General features: G+C 37.4%; 1 protein-coding gene across 5 annotated transcripts in view; it reads right to left on the reverse strand.

Annotated features, from left to right (window-relative positions):
- LOC138106446 (diacylglycerol kinase beta) overlaps nt 1-24,226 on the reverse strand; it is a 425,706-nt gene that overhangs the window by 318,969 nt on the left and 82,511 nt on the right. The window contains exon 1 of one of the 5 annotated variants that reach the window (XM_069007054.1): nt 15,618-15,798. The exons of 2 other annotated variants lie outside the window; for them this stretch is intronic. The gene's annotated coding sequence lies outside the window, so the exon portion shown is untranslated. Of the gene's footprint in view, nt 1-14,998; nt 15,152-15,451; nt 15,476-15,617; nt 15,799-24,226 lie in introns of those variants that run through there. 2 more of the 5 variants (XM_069007057.1, XM_069007053.1) reach the window with 2 other exon arrangements.

Genomic DNA, 24,226 nt, shown 5'->3' on the forward strand with positions numbered 1-24,226 from the left:
ATCTGCTTTAAAAACTCTCCAGTGATTTCTATGGAGAATAGGCTTAAAAAATAAATGGAACAACATGTCCCAAAGTACTTTTTTTACCTAGCTTAAATACTTTTCATGAAAAAATGTTCTGAAAAATTTAGAAAGCTGTAGCATTACCACTAAGTTATGCCTTTAATATTCATCTATTCCCAAATGAGTGAGAAGGGTTCTGACAGTAAGGACTGACAGTAACACGTGGGAAAGAGCTCCACAGCTGCAGAGCAGGTAATGATCCCCACGATGCAGGGGTTGCATGGGGAGTCAGCTTTCCCAGGAGACAAGTCCTGCTGGCTCCCTTCCCCTCCACTCACTACCCCACCAGCAACACCCTGTGCTGCCGTGGCAGCAGCAGAACAGCCAACAGCATCATCCACGTCAGAAAAAGTAAGGAGGCATGGAGCCACAGTCCTAGAGAAGCCAGAAGGCCATGAGCAAAAAGTTTGGGATCTGACAGTCTAATATTACCCTCACATTTGACCAGTGCCATCATAGCCCTTACAGAAGATACACTGCAAACAGTACAGATGGCACAGCCACACAAAGGCCCATGGACTGGGGGAGGGAGCGGACCTTTCTTTTAGTCTGTGTCAACACCGTGAACAAATTTTATCACACCAAATACCTTCGATGCGCTTCACCAGCTCTACAGAACATCGAGAAAGGAAAAAATACTGTCATGTCTTGTTATTGTCTACTCTCTTTTAAGACTAGTTCTCTGACACAAAGTGCAACTATAAATTTTAATGCTGCAAAAACACCAAGACCTTCCTTCTTTAGTTACTTTTGAAATTGAGATCTCTGTAAAACACCGAAGTATGCATAAAGTTCAGATTTCTGATTATATAAAAATTACTTTATATAAAGAAGCATACTATCCTTGTTTACACTGCACAAGAGCTGTTACTTTAGAACAGATATACAGAGGAACATGCCCAGAAATTTCCTGGTGAAGTCATCTGAAACCCCTTTCCAAAGAACAATAACTTTCTGCATCAGTAGAGCTCCATATTATCTCATGTCTGACTTACAAATAGAACAAAAGTTCCTATGAACTTCATTAAACAGCTGTTATCTAATAATTCCAATCTTTTCATAGCACAACCAATGCTCTTAGATTATTAGTATTTGTTAGTCAAGTTTTATAGATATAAATATGTATTCTAAAATACCCAAGATGTATATTGAATCTAACTCCCACCCTCCACACAGCACAATTAGGATGTCACTGGCTTTTGCAATACCACTTCACATGGGCGATCTGGGTTTGAGACTGGTCTGGTTTGGGTTTGTTTGAATATGAATGATGTAAGGCAGAATTTCTTTTTCATATTTAGAATGGCTTTAGTCATGCAGATGATATGCCTGTCAAAATAGGTCCAAACTGGAATACTAGCAATAAAAAAAAGACATGCAACACATCACTAAAAATTTCTAACTTGATATGGAATCACAGTAATTGCCACATCAACATCAAGACACATCTTTCTTTCCCTTGCCAAAGAACCTTTTATGCCCTTGACACCTTCCAGACATGAAGGCCTCCAATTTATCCTTGATCCCAGTGTGCTTCCTTCTTCTGAGCACCACTTCACATCTCTCTGACTGGATGTTACTCACTAACTACAAGAGTTTGTTTGTTCCTCTTGGGCTCTGAGATTCACTAGGGGCTTAGTTCATGCCCTCAAACATTCCTTGCTTTACCCATTCCAAAGCCACAGCACATTGCCTCGTGCACAGACTGTGAGCTGCCCTGGCTCCTCTCACCCTTCGGGAGGAATGTGACCTTCTTGAATCTTCCACCTCCCATTCTCACATTCTTGTGATTCAAGAGGACCCATCAAGCACAAGAGGACCCATCAGCAGACGTAGTTTTCCTTTTCTGCCTGAGCAAGACGTGATCACTAGGTTTCCACTCAGGTCAACAGGTTTTTAAAAAACCCAATGGCACTTCCAGAATACCTCTCAAACACACAACCATTTACCACTGTGTTTTAACCTATCAAGAAGCTGGTTCTAAACATCTCTCTTACACATACATACACAAAAAGGGGAAAAAATATGACAGATTTTATTTGCTTGTGTCTGGTTATTCCTACCAACTTTTCCTTCTGCTTTGCTCTGGCAATCAACCTGTTATCTTCACTTACAACCATCCTTAGCAGTAGCACTTTGGGTGTCTAAAGAAGCAATTCTCAGAGAGTAATTTATACAAATACTACAGTCCATTCCTTCATTTGAAAAGCAACGACTTAATCAACTCTAAGCAACTTTGCCTAGGAGCTTCTCACTTTTACACACTGCTAATTTCTAGCCACAGCACTTAGTAAGTAGGAAAGAAGAATGACTCTTCACATATCACTAACCGCTGTAATCACCCAAAGTAGAAAAGTAAATATTTTTATATGGAAATACAGCCAATCCACACTGAAAGAAAATGCAAATCAAGTGTGACTGTGCATAAGACAATCCGGGCAGTGTAAAAGGATACCAGCAAACTCACTATCCCCTTGTATCAGGTCTGTACTAACCAAAACAGATGTCTGCAGAAATTGAAAAAAAAAAAAAAAAAAAGACACAATTAAGTCAAACACATAAAACCATCCTCAAGTTTTACTGGAATTCCATTTCAGAAGAGTGGGAGGGGAAAAAGCTCTCACTGACTCTGCAAGGCAATAATTATTTAGGGGAAAAAAATATTGCAATGCTTTCTCTTTTTCCCCCTTCATTTCCTAGACATGCCAATTTCCCCCAATCTTGGGACACACACACTCACACCCCAAAAGCCAAACAAACCAACCCCATCAAAACTAAACAACAATGACAACAACAAAACAAACCAACCAAACAAAAAACAAAACAAAACCAACAAACAAAAAAACACCACAAAATAGCTGACTTGTGGAGTAGAAATTCAGTTTCTCTCTGCTGTAGTTGCCTCCACCGTAGTCACGACGAGCAGTGCCTTATCACCATTTGATGTGAGCCCAAGCAGGTCCCACCTTCACAGTTCCTAATCTCTGGAGTGGATTGTCAACATCCAGTGGAAAAGAAAAGCAGGAACAGCTCAAGGACATGGAAATAGGAGGAAGCAGCAGCAGAGATGTAAAAAACCAGGGCTGCAGAGGCAGTCAGAGGATGTAAGATGAAGTACAAGGCAGACATAGTTACAATAGTTACATAGTTTCCTCAGCTGCTCTTTTGGTGGTCTGTTTGAGGAAATGTAACAGGTGCTTCTTAAAAAATATAAAACAGAGTGGACAATAAGGGAAATAACTCTGAGCTGAGCTCACCTGATGCACATTTTACTGACTCTTACAATTTTATGGTGTAGGAAAAAGCTTACTCATAGAGATTAACATTCTTATTTTACAGCCCTACTTCTATGTATGACTGAACATGTATTTTCATGTAGTATGAGAAATATATAACTGCTACTAAAGAATTCTCTTGATTATATTGGTATGCTTTCATATTTCTAAGACTCTTACCACCACAGCATCCATACAACAGAAAAAAACCTATCATGTAATGCACAGTTAATCACAATGTAGAGCAATGTACAGAAACAACAGTGATCAAGAACAGAGGGCTGTACCTGCAGACTGATGACTGAAAGTTTAATTCTCCAAGAATTAATGTATGTGTTCTACATATTTCTAGAAAACAGAATTGTAAACAGTTTCAATATAGTAGGTCAAGACAAATAGAAAAATAATAAAAAAGTTCAAGCTCCAGAGGCAGGAATTCGTCATGATTTAATCTAACTCCCTCAAAGTATGAGCGGGTTAAAAGCTATCTGCATTTGCTTTCCATGCATCTGCTATGAGGGTAATTACACAAATACAGCTCGGAGAAAATATACAGAAAATAAACTCACAACACCAGAGGCCACACCTCAATAGTAAGAATTATGATGCATTGATTTTAAACTATACATCACTTTTTCATCAAAACTTCACCTCAAAAAGCATTGCTCATATCTCAATATATTTAGAATAAGTAACTTTAAAAGGAGTAGTAACAGGAATCTGACAGCATCGGCCTTCCTCATTTACCATTGCCTTGCTTTATCATATTCACCTTCTTAATCCACGGACTAACACAGTCATTTGATAGCATTCAGTATTCATTAATTTTACTAGCCCAGAACATTTCAATAGCTTTTACTAAAGACATACCTTTCTGTAAAATTGCTTGGATTTCTTTGTAATGTAAATTCTCTTACTGTACACCTAACAGGGGGCACTAGTCTATCTCATTAGTTCAGACTATGAAATACCAGACAATATTTCTCTTAGATTCATATAACACGTCACAGAACTGTAACTTCTACTAAAAGGATTAAAAAAAGATGCAATTCCAAGCTACATAGTTTATTATTTATAAGCATTATTATTTACAAGCATTATAAATAACGATGAGCAGTTCATACAGAAGAATTTATGGGAAATATATTGTTTTCAGTTAAATGTGATCCCCAAATTCACAGAAGTACAATCCTTGGAAACAGCCTCCCAGTGTGAATAGTCACATTTACAAAGTAAGATGTAATATTGTTTACACCTTTTTCAATATTTAAACTTAAAATATGAGACCTAAAAAAATATGACAGTAACTGCTTTGCTTAAATATCTTCACAGATGAGCACAGAAGACAGACAGACATAGTATCAGATTTTATTCTAAAATTATCTGAGTATTTAGTCCTCTCTTCTTGTAACATTATTGTTTTAATGACTTAGTCTTGTATTATAAGTCTTAAGTTGTGTTCTAGACTGCATAGAGACATTCTGTGGCTTTTGGTAACGGTGTGCAAAATTGAGGCTCAATGAACCCCAGTCTGCATGAGGCATCTAATGACATGTTCCCTGAGGCTGTAAATGACTAGGCACAATGGTCCGTGTGATCAACTCCAGCTCCATGTTCCCATTGCTATATGAAAAGAGGATGACCATGGTGATGTTGATTTAAAAAAAATAATGATAATAGAAATATTGCAATATAATGCCAAATATTTAGTAGTAATGTATACACACACAGCACACCCATTACAGAGTTTGCTTCTGTTGGACATATGATCTAAATAAAAACATTTGTCGTGTGCTGGAGTTCATTACAATCTAATGTGACCCCAGCTAGGGCTAGTCACTTGGTTAGGAACTGTTTCTCTAACTACCACTTTGAAAGTGCAATTCCTGTAAGTAACTAAACTGTTAGATGGATTCTGACAGCTATAAATTTAATCATGTTCATAACTGCAATGAATATTTGCTGGCATATTCAACATGTAGTCAATAGAAATTTATATAATAGGTATGTATACTTACATATATACACCCCTATTCTAAATTAACAAAGTCCAAGTATCTGTGGACTATGCAGCAGAGTATTTTGCATTAGATTAAGATTAGAAGACTGGCAAACACAGAAAAACAAAAAAAGGTAAACATTTCAAAAATATTTTTAAAAATTTTTGGGTTTAATAACTCTTTAAATGAGTAAATTTATGCAGGAGGCGTGACACGTTAGATTGTTGCATAGGGTAACTTTTAAATAATTTAAAGTTCGCTATGTATTATTCACAAAGAAAAACAAAACAAAACCTTTTCCAATGGATTAACAAGTCATTGTTCTAGTTGTTATTATATCCATACCAGTGAAATACTTAATACAGACTCCATAATGTTTTTATGGATGGGTACAGGAAAAGATTTAGAGAGTTCAAACAGAATTTAGGTATGATATAGGTACTAAATCCTAAGTCCGACTGTCCCTTCTCTTGCTTGCTAATGCTATCCTCCAATTCCCACTGGAATAGATACATATACCTTAGCATTGATAAATCTAAAGTAATGCACATAAAAAAAATCCTAGCAATACACTTACAGTGATGACCAGTGAGCTCATCACTGATGAGCTACCACTCAGAAATAAAATAAAAATTTGTAATTATAATCAGTAAAGATCAGATCAGTGCTCAACAGCATTCAAAAAGAGTATTCAGAAGAAAATTTAAAATAAAAAAAATTATTTCATTGTATAGATCCCTGGTATACTTGCATTCTGAATACATGCAGAGCTTTTTTGGATTTGCAAATTGATTACAGTAGAAATGGAAAAAGAGGACAAAAGAGAACATAAAGAATATGAGTACACTAGAATTCTTCCAGTTTTAAAATTATACAGGCCTATCTCTGATATCAGTAAAATAATAAATGTGTAGAGAGCGTTGGAACCTGAAGGAACACTCCGGAAATGCTCAGCCTATTCTTATATTCTTTCCTTAGTAATCACTGTAAGGAGACATCATACTAGTCCAGACAGTAAAGCTATCCTTATGCTTTTAAGAAGGCTGAAGAATGATCCCATTCACCTGCCCCTCTAATAGTGCCTTGATAAGGATATAAATAAGCCACAGTGAACTTTCAGGACAATGTGCAGAGAATGACTCCCCCAGAAAAAAAAACAAAAACAAAACAAAACAAACAAAAAATCCAGACAAACTGATTTTTAGTAATTATTTTTTCTCTGGGAAAAAAAAGAAGTAAATGCCACAATGTTTACCACTATGTACTGTGGGTGTTCACTTGCCACATATCCAACACATACTTCCCATAAAAACAGAGAAGGGGCATACAAACAAATTATTTTACTGGCAATATACAGTTTTCAAAAATATCTAGATAATAACCAATGGAAACATCCCCTTTAGTTGTAACTGTGCTTGGTGTCATTTACAGAATCCAGCTCCAACTATACTGAGGAATGTAATCTGCATTATTAACTCTTTCAAAAGAATCCATCTACAATACACAAGATTCTTCTCCATGGTAAATTTAATAACAATATGTAAAGTCTTCATCATGCTGTTTACAACCATTTTAAAGTATTTCATAGTATTATGAGGCTTTTAAAGTACTAAGTCAGAAAGGTTATGCTGTCATGAACTTCCTTTCCTTCCCTCCCCTTCTTCAGTTCTATTAGGATATCTTTAAAAAGAAATATTCAGTGGAGTATGTGTTAAATCTGAAGAATCAATGACAACATTGTTAAAGACAAGGTAATACTATGTATTATCTTCTCCTCTTCAACACCCACAGTTTGAAAATCATTTCCAAAGCTGTTCTTACTTCAGGTGCTTGATTTTTTAACAGTTTAAAATCTCTCCAAACTTTGAGCTTTGCACAAGGAACTTTCTTTTAAACAGCTACACCATTTCTTGCATATCCCTAAAAGATTTAAATGGCTGTAGAAGACACTGCTTTAAAGTGTTTGAGACATTTAGGTTACATAAAGAAAGTACACATACAGGTTCAATGCATCTCTGTACAGTGTCTACATGTCCCTCAAACATAGAATTGAATGAAAACCAATCTTGATATTAACATGCAATAATGATCTACACATGTGATTCATATTGATTTGTTATTATGAAGCATAGCTATCAACATACATGTTGATATGAAAACACAAGGCTCAGCAACAAGATCTCATATTGGGATATGTGCATCAAGTTCCCTGGAGAGAAACAGCATTTTATTCCTTCATGAGTTAATAATTTGCTCTCAGTTTAAAAGAGATGGCACCTGCTCTGCCAAATACATATTTGCATTTCCAAAGAATGAGAGCAGTAAACAAGACAAGGGGAGGAGTAATGAAACTTTTCCAGAATAAATTAAAGAACTCTACATGGGGAAGGGATGAAGCATTTGAATCTGAATGAAAACTGCAGAACATGACAAGAAATATGTATAAGAATTGGAAAACCTTTCCTGCTTGTGATGCTCTCCAGTGAAAACCAGCCAAGAATGTAAATAATGCAAGACAAATGAGCTTGACCGAACAGCAAATCCAAGGAGTTGTAACTTGTCAGGATACATAGATTTTGATCTGATTTTAGTACAAATAAACAAAACAAGAATGTCTCAGTTCTACAATTGCTATCATTAAAAGTCCATGTTCCACAGAAGTTTATTTTGGATTTTGAAAATAAAGCTTTTATTTCATTTTACTTTAAGATGGTAGATGAATTATGGATGAATTACAGAAGCTTTCAAGGTTTCTAGATGATGAAAGCATTACTCCACCCCCACAGGAGTTGTTATCCTTTTAGTTAGGGTCCTGGACTAATCATGCAGAACTCACTGTCTCAATACATCATCATACTAGGATACTAGGGTCATCTCTTCCTTTAGCTGGACAGCATTTTGAGTCACTAACCTAAGATCCAAAATGAAAAAGCTTCATGGAGTGACCAGAGTTATCAGGCATATGCCCTGAACTTAGATAAGGTCAGAGGGAGTATCGCCTAAACCCTGAAGGAGCACTCTCAGAAGTATAAGATCTTTTATATAGCCCATATATCCTTGTTAGTTTCCTTTACAGCTACCTGCTTGTTAAACCACACTCAAATATGACTGAATATGTTCTTTTAGCTGGAAAAGTGTATTTGTAAGATTCTACAATTTCTTCTGTCACTGACAGATGACCTACCCTGACCTCATCACCTCATCAGAACTAAATAAGAACACACAAAATTCTTAAAAGAGACTTGAACAACTTCTTGTTCACTGAATAGGCAACTAGATATAAGTACTGGATCTTTATTGAGACTCTTTTTCTCAACACCAACAGAGATATATAAAAATTACCACCCTGGTGTACTGTGCAATACAGGGTAGAAAATTATATTGAACCCTCATATAAGCCAGTTTTGTAATTTCTGGGTGAATATTTATAGGAAACAGTCTGTGACAGAACATAAAGCTTTTCTATGAGTAACTGTTTTGAATTTACAAAACCAAAACATTTCATAACAGAACATGATATTTTCCAATGTGCGGAAAACAAAATAACCACTGGGAATTTTAAATTTAAAGAGGAAGTAAAAGAATATTCTTATCAGAGTACTATACTACTTTTAACATCATCTCATATTCAAATCTGGGAGTTTCCCCAGGATTACCCCAGTCATTCTACTTTTATGAAATAAGTTGTGTCAACAGCACTAAGCCTAACAAAGAGCAATGCAAATTTTTATACCTCTGTTATATAAGACATCATATTGTTTAGAAGGTTTGAATTCTTTGACATAGAAGTTGTCGGGCTGTTTAAACACAAAATCTTCATTGGTGCTTTTAAAGTAAAAACAGGCAAAATGACCCACTGTACTTCCTGAGCAGAAGTAGCTGCAGTACTACACAACTCTAATTTACAACAGCTTATGAAGATAAACCTTATCAGAGATGTAGTAGTTTTTCAATGCGTATGACATGTAGAACAAAGTAAACCTAAATGCCTAAGTTATGCTTCCTAGTTTCAAAGTAAATCCAGAATTTTTAGAAAAGCCTGTAATTTTATTTTTCATTAAAAAGCACTGCTAGGATATTTTATATCAATAACGAATTAAGACAGACTTTTTGATAAAAACATACCATAGTCATGTTTTTGGGACATGAAGAAAAACAGAAATGCTCCAGACTACTTGTTTATTTAGAGACGTTTAAAAATAGGTCCTTTGATATTTAACTTCTGGTACGTGGCCCATTCTAATGAACCACTGGTTTAAGGCTATTTTACTTTGCGTTTATAATCAGTAATGCATGGAGAAGATTTGATACATTCTTAGGAGTTCAGTTGTTCCTTACCTTCCTAGCTGAGGAAATATCCAAGGGTATAATTTATCTCATGCAAAGATGGATGCCTTAAAATTAGATTTTAAAATGTGAACGACTCACACCAGCCAGGCACCCTTTATAATGAATTGAGAGACCTGGAAACATCCAGAATGTGCTTCAACTGACCTATAAAGGATGCTCATCTTAAAATTAAAATTTCCCCCAGCAGGTGCTTTTGACTTTCCATTAGTAATAGTAGGAGAGACAGAAGGTTACCAGATGGTATTTAGATATTGAATAAAAGACAGAATAGACCCATTAATGTATATTTTTAACATTTTTAAAACTTTATTTCTAAATGACGACCAAATTATCAAAATTGAAAGAAATAGACAAAGTAAAGATATTGAGGAAAATATTCTAGGGGTGTACGAAAGCAGCATTCTGGTTACAGAAGGGAGATTAATTGAAGTTTTACATTTCTAAACCTAAAACCTTTTAACAGAATTCACTACCTCGGTTTCTTTTAAATTTTGAATTTTAGAAAAAATTTTCATTGAAGACTAATCTTGAAAACGAAAAAAAAAGGTAAGCATTACATTTCCTTTTGCATGCTTAATTCATTCCTGCCTCTAGTCACATATTTTCAGTTTTCATCTACTCCAGTAACATTTATAGCCAAAAAATTGATATCTCTTTTTTTTGTTTATTCTCTTTTTTCCTTCTTCCTTTCTTAAAACCAATTTCTGGCATAATATTGCTTCCCATTCACTTGATTAATTCATAAATTCATGCAGGAAACAGGAGAAAATACCCAATTAAAGAGGCAAAAACAGCAGCAGACCCTTGAGTCTCAGGACACAGGGGTTCATATTCTTATGTCTAGTAATCTCTGTAGTCTAGATTTACAAGAAAACACTACTTTTCCTTTCAGAAGAGAAGACAGGAAAACTTGCTGATTTCACACCATCTGGGATTCTCTCCTAGGCTGATACGGCTGCCTTACTATTTGCCATTCCTCTATTTCACTTAAATTTAGCTTAACAGTTCTCTAAGACCACAAACATACAAATATGTGACTGCACAGAAAAGCCATGTATACTTCAAGAGCATTCAGGATTGATTTCAGGTAATTTCCAAACTCGAACCAGTGTATAAATCAGAAGCATCCACCTGGGGACAAATTTAGATCAAAGAAAATAAATTTGACTCGTTGCTTTTACTTTACACAATATGCTTTAAAAGGCAAAGGAGAAAACAATGACATTTCCATTAACTGAGTTTTCCCTATTCCCTGACTAAACCACCAACACATTGGAATGCTTCATAATATCCACAAGGCAACCCAAAAGGCAAGCGAAGCACCATGTCACGCAGAAGGCTCACAGATTTGGATGCACCAACATAAACTTTAGTGAAAATTTTCATCACATCTCTATTGAGATTGGTACTACTGCAAGGACTAGAGACTGAGCTTATTACAACTACTGAGCACTAGACATCTCATTGAATGTCTAATGAAAAAAAGTAACAATTCCAAACCAAGTAATCAAAATGTGGCTGAAAAATCAAACTAACAAGGATTAAATAATTCATGGCATTTGTATTAACTAAATATTTCTCCCAGCATAAAAAAAGTCATTCCTAAAATCCTTAACAGAGAACCAGGAAGTATCTAGAGGTCGTTTTAGTCATGATTTACTATGGTAAACAACAAACATCTAAAAATATAAAGCTAAAGTCTAATTAGTAACACTGAACTGACAAACATGTCTACAGCTTTGCTTGTCTTTGTTTTATTTACTTTTTAAAAAATCATTTAGGGCAAAACAATAGTGTCAGAGTTGTATACTTACATTCCAAACTTGTATTGAGGGGCAGGACAAGAAATAATTAAACAGCCTCCAAATACTTACATTTGTTAAGCTTTTAAACTTGTGGCAAACTAACTATATCCCTTCAGGGCTAAACTGCTGCAAACATTATTCAGAGAAGCCTTTTATTTTCTTCAGAAACAATTTAAAAAAAAAAGTGTTCTACGTTGCATAAAGCTGTTTTACAGGGTGTTTGGGGACAGTTACTCATCTCAATTCCAACTAAATAAATAAATATTTACTTCTCAACTTCCGAAATTAGCCTAAATACTTTACCTGCATCTGATCATTTCCATCCAAGTAAGAGCATTATTGGTGTACTGAAAACTAGGTCAGGTTGACAAAATCAAGATACTAGTTTCAAAGCCCAAATTTTTAATTTTTTTCCCTCTTTTAGGCAAGTCATTAAAAATAACTACAAACATCAAACTCTTCTCGGTGAGACCCAGCATGTCTCTTCTTCAGCTTTCCAGTACTGTCAATTTGCTAGTTTAGCTATAAAAGTAGTCCCCAAAGAGAAAATTATTAATAAAGTACTGTTATGAAAAACTAAAATTACGGACAAGCCTTAAACCTTCTATTACTGTTACTAATTATTTCATAAGTGCCACAGTAAACAATAAACTGACTGAAGAAACTCACAACTGAAGGTCAAGAGATCCTTTACATGGAATTCTTGTCACAAAAAAGATTGATTTTAACCTTTTATACCAGCTTCTATTGATTAAACTGTTTGTGAAATGCTGTAATTCCTTCAGAATAACACTTGGAACCTATTCTGCACGAGTGTAAAAAAAGTTGGGAATTACATCCAGAGCAAGCAAGGTGTAGTCCATATTCTTGATATCTTTTTCACTTTAGACAGTAATGCAAAGCTCAGTTGGGAATTGCTGAAGCAGGCTGCAAACCTTACTGGATAGCAACAAGCTGTAGGGAGCTTTCAGGAGGCCAGCATCCTTTTCTTGCACAGCACTGTACTCTATTGATGTCTCCCAGGTTTGACTGGGAGAACTTTATCATAATTTCAAAATAAATGAGTGCCTTCTCCTTTCCACAGGTAAAAAGTCTGGCTGAAATTCTCTTGATTTTCACACCAAACCACAAAAGAAGACCAATTGTTTCTGTAACCCACTCCCTTCTAATCGTCACCACTCTTCCATAATTCCAGATACGGGTGGAAATGTTTCATCATCTACTTTTCACAAGGATCCACAACTCTCATCAGGACACAGGATGAGAAGTTACTCTGTGAATATAGATATCATGTAAAGTGCTCTTTGCAACGAAGTTAACTTTAACCAAGGAAACATCAGAAATAATCAAAGCCTTAAAAAGACTTGTTAAAATTGTATGCAGAAGGCTTACCTTATCAATGATGTAATAAAGGTCATAACAATTCAAAAAGAATGATACATCATATATTATCTATACTCAAGGAGCATCTGTATGATGCTCTTAGTCACACAGTTTAGATTTAGGTAGTCCTGTGAGGAGCAGGGAGTTGGACTCAATGATCTTTATGGGTCACTTAAAACTCGATATATTCCATGATTCTATTCTATATACTGTTAGTTTTTATTACACTAAATATAAAGCATGACTTCAAGCTATTATCTTTCATTCTGTATGTGCCATTCACAAGAACTCAGTGCTGCTGACATGCACACACAAAACAAAAGAAGCCCAGTCCAGCTCTCCAGCCAGCTGACTGAAGGTTTCCAGCATTAACCTATTACTACCTTTACTCCCAAACGTACTATTTACACTCTGCTTTAACAAAATGCTGCTCTAACAGGTTTCCTACAACTCTCTCATCATTCTCTTCATTCCTGTTCCACTGATCTCATTCCAAAGGCAAGAGGTACCCAGACCCATCCTATAGTGACAGCTGAATGACAGTTCCAGAGCAGTAACAGTGCAGAACCTCCTTGTAAGCAAAAGGCTGATATCTAGTGCTCTTCAAAACAATTAACTTTATTATTTTCATACTGTATGAACTCTTAAAAAATATCTGTTTATTCACGCATTGCTACCAAATACTGTTCAAGACACCTATAGGTGTTTAGGAAAGATTATTTCACCTGGTATGTAACAATTCATATATACTTCTTCCTAAAAAATACATAAGAAAGGGGGTTTTTTCCTAAACCTGCCTAAGAACAGCAAGTTCTGATGTTTGCAGGCCCCAAAATTAAATTAACACAACTGGACCCAAATATTTCAAATCCACAGAGTAAAACACATCACTCCACCAACATTTCACACTGTTGAATAATTGTTCCAGGCCTTCCCTGCCATGATAAACAACAAAGTCCTTCTACCTCGATAAATGAACAAGAGACAGGAGAAGCCCCTGGAGGAAGGTGCTGCTTTGTGATGTCCCATGTTTCTTGATGCTTCTATACCAGATAGACATTTCAGGCTCTGAGCAATACTGAATTACCACTTTGGGGAGAAACAAGGGACTTATTTCCTGTCATTTTATCCATAAAGCATAGCACAAATCCAGTCATTTGGGAATGCGCATTAGGTTCTTGGTATGGATTTTCTTCCAGATGCATAATGACTTTCTAAATATGTGCATCATACCATTCAAGTGCAAAGAAGAACTATTACCTTGCTACATTAGGTCATTTAACCTAAATGGGAGTATGAACTGTCGAGTAGTTTTTATAAAAACTTAAAAAGACTACTTCTCCTGCTACAATTATTGGTTTTCCCCATCCTGTTGCATTGCCTTTTTTATTTTATGATAGGACTTTATAAGTTTTCCATTTTTTTCTAAGCTTACATCAACCAGATAAAACTGCTTTTGAAAATTAACAAAGTTCTACCTAAATTTCTAGAAAAAGTCAAACATTGAAGAACTGAAGACCCTACAATCTTTTTTAGATTGTTTATCTATAGAAAAATAATACTTATGATATAATAATCTGATGAGAGAGAAAACCTTTAATCCACCTCCAAAACAGGACACTCAAAATGAAAAATGTAATTACATTCACTTTTGACAAATAGAACTGTTCTTAAAAAAGAATCAGAACAACACTGGGCCACAAAACAAACAAAAACAAAAGAAACCCAAAACACAAGAATGAGCTTGTAACATCAACACGTAAAGTTTAAGAAGACCAGCCTTTAAAGCCTAAGTTTGCAGCTGCATATTTTGTTTCCTGCCCTGGACGTGTTCGCATCTACACTGGATGTCTCAGCACTTCACCGTTTTAAACCCGGCTATCAGGGGCAGCATCAGGACATTGACTGGGGTTGAGCAAAGTGACATAGGTCGAAGAGGCAAATTGGCAGTAACTGGAAATCAAAGCGACGCATCGTGCCAAATTCAACACAGCACGGCTAGCTACAACTTTCAGCTTAGCCCCTCCACTACGCCCAGACACACAGCCGTGCATCACACACCCCCCCCCCTCCAGTTCCGCGGCTCCCACCACTTCGGCCGCCCAGCGACTCGGGAACTTACTGCAGTGCGATGCGGGCGGAGGGAACGCTCGGCCCTGGGATGCGAGAGAGCCCGACGCCCTGGGCAGCCACGGGACCGGCCATCCAGCCGGGCCGCCGCCAGCGACGGCGGCGACACCGCCGCCAGCCCCCCCCGCTCCGCCCCGCCGCCGGCTGCCGCAGCCCAGCGCGCCCGGCCCGGCCCCGCGGGGTCACCGCCGCCCTCCGCCCCGCTTCTCGCCGCCCTCCGCGGCACAGCGCGGATCCGGCAGCCGCCCTCCTCTCGGGAACGGGCAGGCGCCTCCGGGCGGCGCGGCTTTAAGCGGCGGTGCGCCAGCACATCTCCCACCCCCTTCCCGGCCGGGCGGCAGGGGGGAGGGGAGAAGCCACACACACGCACACACACACACTCTCACTCACACACACAGAGACACCCCCTCCGCAGCCCCTCCCGCCCCCCGCGCAGCTGCGGTACCTGTTGTCCAGAGCCCGCATCCCCCGGGCGCCGCCCGCCGACTCCGCGCCCGCTCCGCGCTGGGGCGGCGGTGCGGCAAGACCCGCTCACCGCTCCGCAAAGCTCCGCTAGCCCTCCTCTATCTGCTCCCCGGCGCCGAGAGGCGCTAAGCCCGCGCAACACTTACCCAAAGTTTACAGGGTCTCCCCACCGGTGGCGACCGCCCAGGACTGCCTGTCGCTCTCCCTCCCGCCCGCCGCGAGGTAGCGGGGCTGTGGCAGCGGGCGCACCCGCGCAGCCGCGGGGGCACGGAGGGGCCGAGCGCGGCCCGCCCCGCGCACCTGCACGGCGGCCCCGCGCGTACCTGCCCGGCCGAGCGCTGCTGCGGGGCCGCGGGGAGGAGGCGGCGGCTGCGGAGCGGCTCCCACGCAGGTGCGCGGGCACTGCGCCGCTGGAGTCCGCGGCTCGAGGAGCCGGGAGAGGCTGCGCCCTCCCTTCCACGGCACCGTCCGGTCCTCGGCAGCCGCTGTGCCCCGGCAAGGCCGGCCCAGTGCCCGGCTCGGCGCCCAGGAGCCGCTTCAGCAGCTGCCCGCCGTGCCCGGCTCGCCAGCCTCCATCCGGCCGAGGGACCTTCGCGAACGTCGCTCCGCGGAATGCTGCCCTGGGCTCCCGCTTTCCTTCAGCACCTGTTTTGGAACCTCTCTGAGGATAGCAACAACCCAGCCAGGCCCTGTAAGAATTTGCAGATTTACTCGGAAAAGAAAAAATGAGGGACCAGAGTAGCAGTGGCATGGAAATTAATGTCATTGTGCCAGTGCCTAACATTTAGCAAGACACAGAACTAGGGAGCTGATCAAACTTTCACTGACAGGTTCCCAGTGTGTGTAATTAGAGATTTCTATGCACTACCAACTTCCATCTTCACCAACTCTTGAGTGGTCAGATAAGCCTCAGAACTTCAGCTGGGAACATGATTTTTTGTTTAATTATAATGGTACTAATTTCTATTTATATTCACTTTATTAATTGTATGGCACTAAATGGCTTTAGCTTTGAAAGGTGTTTTAGGCAATGTAGATGAGATTTAGCATACTGCTAATAATTTTATATAATAAATCTGTAGAACTTTGAAAATAAAAAAAACATTTACCATTTTTTGTTTCTTTTGTACTTGTATCCATTCTTCTTTTCTAAAATGTGCATTTAAAGGGTTTCATTTTCATAAGATACAAGTGCTAGAAATTCTTGGAATCCTCTTTATTTTAGGAACCATGCAAAACTGTGCCAGCCTGATTTTGTTTATAAAGAGGTTTCTTAAAGGAGCATTCCTTAATTCACCTAGTGCACTGAACATGGTTTCCTCAGCGTAAGTGGTACCTCTCTATAAATTAGAGATAAGCTTATATCTTATTAATATAAATTCTCTGCAACACCATAAAAAACATTTAAGTGTTTTTGAATTAGCACATTTCCAAAACTGACACTCCAAGTTTTTGTTTAACAAGAGTTTGAAAATTTGGATGAGCTTCCAGTATACGAGTAAAATGCAATTTTATGTTATATAATGCAATAAATACATATTTATACCATATCCTCAGTGATTCAGAGGCATTCATAACTAAAATTTCATTTTGATACAGTTTTGATTGTCTTTAATAAACTCACACTGTTTTTTAAAAAATCCATTCTATTCTCTTCATATTCACACAAAACCAAAAGAAACAACAACTTTTCTGTAACTTTGGAAAAATATGTTCTCAGAGGTGTAGCATCATACACCATAGCCTTTAAATTCACATCCAGCAGTCAACTTTATGAATATCTTTCCAAATGCCAGCTTCACAGTTGCACAGGCCAAGTACTTGTCTTTAGTTCCCTGTGTCCAATGTATTGCTTTCCCTTTAAAACACTGATTTCAAGAGATTCTTTTCTCCCAGGGAAAGAATTCAGTCCCAGTATATTTGAGCCTCAAGTTACTAAATATGGATCAAAGCACTGAAATACAGTGAGTAGTTACTTAATTGTGATAAATCATTTCAGTACGACGCAAAATTTTTATAGGCTTTGCAATAAAATGTTTGATCTCGTGGTATGGGGGAGAGGGCTGGTTTTGAATCACCATATTGCCTTAAAAATTGCTTTGAAGCACTCTCAGTTACACAAGGTCATATAAAAAATGAAAATTGCTGCAAAAAAAAAAGTTCATAATTAAAAATACATTTTTTAATGTTGTGAATAACTTCCATATATTCACTTAACTTAGGCCTTTACTGTTCTCTTCTGCTGTGTATTAGAACAGGGTCCAACTTCAGTTCCTATTGAAAGGGAAAAGGTCCCACAAGTTCATTTACAGTTTGGAACGACAACTCCATTGTCATTTGTAGCTTTAAAAGTCCAGAGATAAATGTGGAGGTCTTGCAATACAGAAGGAAAAATTAACCCATTTATTAAACATTTCCATTTGCCTTAGGAAAGCAGCAACCCTCACACAGGTGAACGCTAACTCAGTACAGCTGAGCTGTGAAAGATTAATGTAAAAGATGTCAAACTGAAGGACTCCAACATTAAGGTTCTTTTTTCCACTGGAAAATACTTAGGACATTGCTATCCACATGCCTGGTTTTAGAAACATTGCTGTATTATGTGCTGTTTTGAGAACAGGTAGAGGATGGGGATAGATGGATTACGGCTTATAGCTAAGAGCTTCCTCAGCACAGACCTCAGTGGCAGCGTTTGTGCATAGCACATTCACATAAGCATCTTTGTTCTGGTTTCAATACAAAGCTCCATCTTCCTGTTCCAGAAGCAGGATGCTGCCCAAACTGTATATGCTCCTGTCCTCCCCTCCCGTAGTCAACCTCCTACCATAAGCAGATTAAAATATGCAAAAAGATTGTCTGTTAACAGCTCACTCCCTCACCAAAGAAAATAACAGATGTCTAGAGGCCACAGCCAGAATTTTAAATATTGAATTTATTATACTAGCTACTTAGATCTGTTTTTGGATATTTAAATGAATTTTTTTGCTAGGCATGACTTTAGGTTGCTCATTTCATAAAACTATGATGAACTTGGGGCCCTACATTTTTATATGATTCATGAAAGAATAAAGCACCAAACTCAAGAATCCTAACAGCAAAAATAATTCTCAGTTTCCAATATGTTTTATTTTCTTTCAATATATTGCAACAATACCAGTCATTTGCAGTTATAGCATATTAGTAGTTTTGAAAGAAACAAGGTTCAGGATTACAAATTTGACTTCAGTGGTGGTGTGACTGTACAATGTCACAGGTACTAACTATTGAAAAATAGCCTGACTCCATGTGAAATCAGCTGAGGTAACAGCAAGCTATATATAAAGAAAATCTTTTTCAGAATATATGGTTATAAGAAACAAATGTAGTTTACAAAATTCATTCAAGAAAAAAATTAATCTTCTCAAAACTTGATTCATCTAATTTAGAACATTTTTACACTGTATGAAGAGTTTTGTGGAGAAAATGGAATTAAGTGAAAAAAACCCCATCTTTCCTCACAGTGATTCTATACTTTGTGTGTTTTCATCAGGAAATGTCAAAACACAGTAAGACTACACTGCTTCTTCCCAGAAACAGCAAATTCACAAGCAATCAGTAATAAAGATCCAAAGGAATCAAACCATTTCATCAGAAACAAGATCTTTCATAGATTATGCTTATGTCACTTGACATTAATTATTGTAGTGATAACGATACACCGTAGAATAGTAGGTATAGTCCACTTGACTCATATACTTATTTACACAGTAATATACTTTACACAGTTCAGGATGGGAAAAATTCTTGTAAAATACCTAGAGGCATTGGCTGGTCTACTATCACTCACATTACTGATATTCAATATATATGCGTGTATATACATATGTGTGTGTGTGCGTGTGTATATATAAAGTCTAGGGCAGCTAAAAGAAAATATGCCATACATTTGCACTTGAGAAAATCAAGGATTGTTGACAAACTAGAGGAAATTACATTAATCTGCTGAACTATTATTTCTGGGCTTGTTATCCAGTATACCAGACACTCTGACTGAATCTTTAGCTGTTCTTTCATCAATGCAATCAAGATTTAAGACTGAAAGCATTTAAATTCACACCTGTTGATTCAACACCAGCATACAAGATTATTTGCTTGATTATCCAAGTGCTACAGATCAGTCTTCTGTGCTTCAGTGCTTCTGCCCTGGGAGAATCCTGGGCTGACTCCTCTTTGAATACATTTTGAGTAATATGAAGGACAGCAGGATGTGTGGGAACAATCTACATTAATTTACTAAAGGTAAATCTAGCCTGATCAATCTGACTGTCCTCTATGATGAACTGACTGAATATATGGATGAGAGAAAAATGGAAGTACCAGTGGATGGTACTTATCTTGGCTTTTGCAAGGCTTTCTATGTTTATTCCCACAACATTCTCCTGTCCAAGTTGGGACATAACAGACTGGATTGGTGGAGACTAGATATGTGTGCAACTGGTTGCATGGCTGGGCCAAGAAGGTAGTGGTTAATGGGCTGTACTCTAAATGCCAATAGCAAGTGTCATTACCCAGGAATATATCTTGACATCTTTAAGGATAGAGGATATGTCCTTACATCTTTGTCAGTGACCTGAAGGACACACAGGAGTACTTGTTCTTAGAGTCTGCAGGTGAGGACTAATTAACCCCTGCCAGGGGTAGGACTGCCATCCAGAGGGACCTAGATATGCTGGAGGAAAGGTCTGGCAGGAACCTTATGAAATTTGACAAGAATAAAGGCAAAGCCCTGCACTAGGGAAATAAAAACCCTCAGTGATGGGGCCTGGCTGGGGACCAAGTCTGTTGAAAAAGCCCCAGGAGTTTTGTCAGACAGTAAGCTGAGCATGAGCATTGAGTCCTGGCAGAAAAGAAAGCCAATGCCATCCTGGGCAATAACAAGGGGTGTTATTAACCCCTCCAACCAGTATTTTATAGATCACACCTTGAATAATGGATCATAGGATAATTCTGGCTGAAAAGACTCTCAGGACATTTCTAGTTAGGATCAAATCTGAGATCAGACTAAGGGGTTTCATTCAAAAGACAGAGACAGCATAACTTCTGTGGGCAACCTGATTAGGGCTGGAGCATCCTCATGGTGAAGTTGTTTTTCCATATATCAAGTCTGAATCTTTCATTTCCACTTATGCTCATAACTCCATGTCTTCCCACCATGCATAACTTTGAAGAACACATCTCTGCCTTCTTTTTAGATTCCTCATGCATTTAACTCTGTGAGCTGCTGTTAGGTGTCCCCAAAGCTTTCCTTTTGCCAGGCTGGACAGTCCTAGATGAGCCAGTGGTTATACAGATTGTCATATAGGTGTAACAGTACTTGAATAACTAATGGATTTGTCTGTACTCTGGTCTCATAATATTACCTCTAGTGCTTTACAGGAAAAAATGACAAGTACAAAAGAAGTAAAGACAAAGGCAGTATAGTAGAGTACCTTTCAGTGAATTTAAAGGTTTTTTTCCTTACAACTTACTCTCATCTTTACCTTCCATGCACATATGCAGGTTTTTTTCCCCTCTGTTGTTCCTACTTCAAAGAGGGGCCTTGGACAAACCTTAGGTCAGTGGGAAGATTTTCAGAGATGTGACAGGCCAATGGGTTGACAAGCTCCTAAAATCTACATGACAGACATTATTTGTTTCAACTGGATGCAGGAATGAGCCCTTAGCCATACTTAATGAGAGATGTTTGCTCAGTCTGAAAAGATATTATATAGTTAAAGATTGCTTAAGAAGTAAACGTCTAACAGCTCACTCATTCTGAAATTAAAATATAAAGACTACTTAGCTCTATACAAATATTATAGTACCTAACTGGGGCAAGAGGTAAGGGGCAAAATGCACTTACTGTCTGTTTCTGGATGTAGTATTAAAAGACTAATATTCATATTTTTTTCACTACATTTCATGAAGTATATATGCAGGATATAAAAAAGAACATATGGCTAGCAGACATAAAAAAAAAAGAGATGTATTTATTTATATATCTCAAATATGCATTTATATTTTAAATTATGTTTTTAAAATTACCATATGTATGTTTACTGAACTGTCTCAACTGTGTGAAAAGACAGAACATGTCCTTAAACATTTGTTGAATTTTAACACATATTGCAGAATCACTATTTAACATTCAATGACCAACGTAATTTTTACATGAAAGTTTTTTGTTATGGTTTAAACTTAGTTCAAGAGCAATTGAAGTACAATATATTCTCTGATCAGTGGAACTGATGGACAAAATTATTAAACTTGGATGATTTTAGTTCATTCACTGTAATCATCTAGTGCAGAGATCATTCCTGTCACTAAAATACAAAATGAAAGATATTGAAGGACTCCTGAGTGTAGTGTCTTTCTTCCTCTGTTTTCTAAATTTCTTCTAAATGTTGCTTTGCTCATGTTGCTTATGTTAAATATCATGCTTGCACATGGGCTTCCTGCAGGTAGATCAATGAAAGGGCAACAGTGGGATGTCATGTCCTAAAAAATAAATATGCAGGAGAAATTTCTAAGAATCATCTCCCTGCATTATTTCTGATGAGAAAAACCAAACAGAATAGCTACTCTTCCCTAGATTGACAGGGGTAACATAGAACAGAATGTATGTCTGCCACAGAGGCAGTATAGAACTTTTGTGGATTATAATCAAACAAGTATCAGTACAGACATAGCTGACTAAAGAACTAATGAATCAGTAATGAAGAAAAAAATGGGTTTCATTTAATCTAGAAATTTGCATGAAAATGGAAAGCATTTAGTGTAAACCATAAAAGAAAATGGCAACATTTTCCTGGTTGATGCAGCATAAGGAAAGAGGAGAAAGGAAAAGGAATACATAGCAAACTAATGGTATTACAATTTTCCTTAGCTTGAAAAAGCACCCTAAAAAAATTCAGCATAAGAAAAAGAAAAAGAATTATAAGAAATTATTTTAAAGTAGGGTTGAAATTAAAAAGTACACATATGCCTGTCATTCACAATATTTGAGTATAACTTGTCATAAAACCATCAAGTGAACTAAAAGAATTCAAAACTTGCATTTCTAACTAGTTAGACCTAACTAATTAGCCCTACTTCATTTGCATTTTCATTAAATGTGTTCAGGAGAAAAAAATTTTGGAAAAACAAAAGATAGAAGGAGATATACTATGTTAGTAAGCTAGAGTTATATACCAAACTATACTGGCATGAGTATACCTGACTGGTGAGAATAATTAACAACACAATCAGCAAGACCTAGGGTTTGGGTACTACCCTTCTACATATTCAAGAGGCATGTGTATTATTATGGCTGAAAGTGAACAGAAATTAAAAGCTGAAATAAACTAGAAATAGTTAAGAAGACTTACCTGTAAAAGGAAATGGAAAAAAAATAGTAAGAAGAGAAAAGAGAACTAATTGAATTTAATTACTTTAAAATAAGGTTTTCCAGAGAGTTGATGGAATGCATTTGGAAGAATGTCTCCAAAAATCGTTGGTATCAGTGAAACTTAAGTAAGGGAAGCAGAAAACGTGGGCTGAACAATGAAAAAAAATTAAGAGTACTTTTTCTTCAAGTTACTAACAAGAAAGCTACCAGCAGTCTTCAAAAAGAAATTTTTGGTGGATTCAAGGCAATCAAAGAAGAGAAACCAGTAGTGGCAAGTAGTGGCTAGTTAGCACCTACTCTATCTATAGCCCTTAAATCTCAGATACTTATATAGTTTTTGGGGGAATTTATGATTTTATTTTTTCTTCATCTCAGATTTGTTTTGCTGAAATTTCAGCGATCTATGTTGAACAACATATTTTATAACAATGTAATAAAAGATATTTTGTTATATCTAAAATAAAGTAGATCCCTAAAGAAGCATACATTTTACTTTTATGTACCTGATACTGCTGTCTTTGCTTACTGTTATATTTTAAAGGATTTAAATGTAATCTACAAATCAGCATTACACTGCAGATACATCAAGTAATTTGGTATTATATACATGTTAAAAGTTAATAAATTTTCTGTTCTTAATACTTTCTCCTGTTGTTTAAATTTTCGTGTCTTTTAGTGTTTTAAACATGTATGTAACAAAAAACACATTCCACTCACTTCTCTGGGAACAAATTCACATACAGATTCCAGGGAAAATTTAGAGAAATTTATCAACATATTTTTGCCTTTGTATTTTGTTTTACAAGATGCGCTATAGTTAAAAGCTAAGTTCTCTTCTAGTTGTACTGTCACAGATATCAGCATGGTTTATTCTAGATTTACACCATATAAATAGGATGAAGACAAGGGAACTGGTTTTTGAAAGCAGCAGGATCCTGTGAGTAAAGCACTCAGTGGCAAGCTTAGGTAATTTTGCTGTCTACTCCGGTTCTGCTATTGGTCCATTACTTGACTTTGACATCCAGGATCTACACACGTAAAATCAGCACTGTGATTCAAGACTGCAACTTTTAAAATCTTCCCTTTACACAACAAACCTCAAGTATTTAGTCAGAAAGAAAAAAAAATCCCTGTGTAACTAAAGTTTTGCTTTCAAAGATGTCTACAAATTCCTTATTTTTGTTACTATTTAGTAGATCAATGCGTAGGCCACTAGTGGGCCATTTTCTTTCATATCCCCTCAGGAGACTAAATATAATACACATTTATATCATTACTACCATAAATACTCAATCAAGGTCTGTACAAACCACAGGGAAATTGATATTTCACTCAGACATAAAGCCAGAA

Source organism: Aphelocoma coerulescens, chromosome 2 (genome assembly GCF_041296385.1).
Source record: "Aphelocoma coerulescens isolate FSJ_1873_10779 chromosome 2, UR_Acoe_1.0, whole genome shotgun sequence".
In the NCBI taxonomy this organism is placed as follows: domain Eukaryota; kingdom Metazoa; phylum Chordata; class Aves; order Passeriformes; family Corvidae; genus Aphelocoma; species Aphelocoma coerulescens.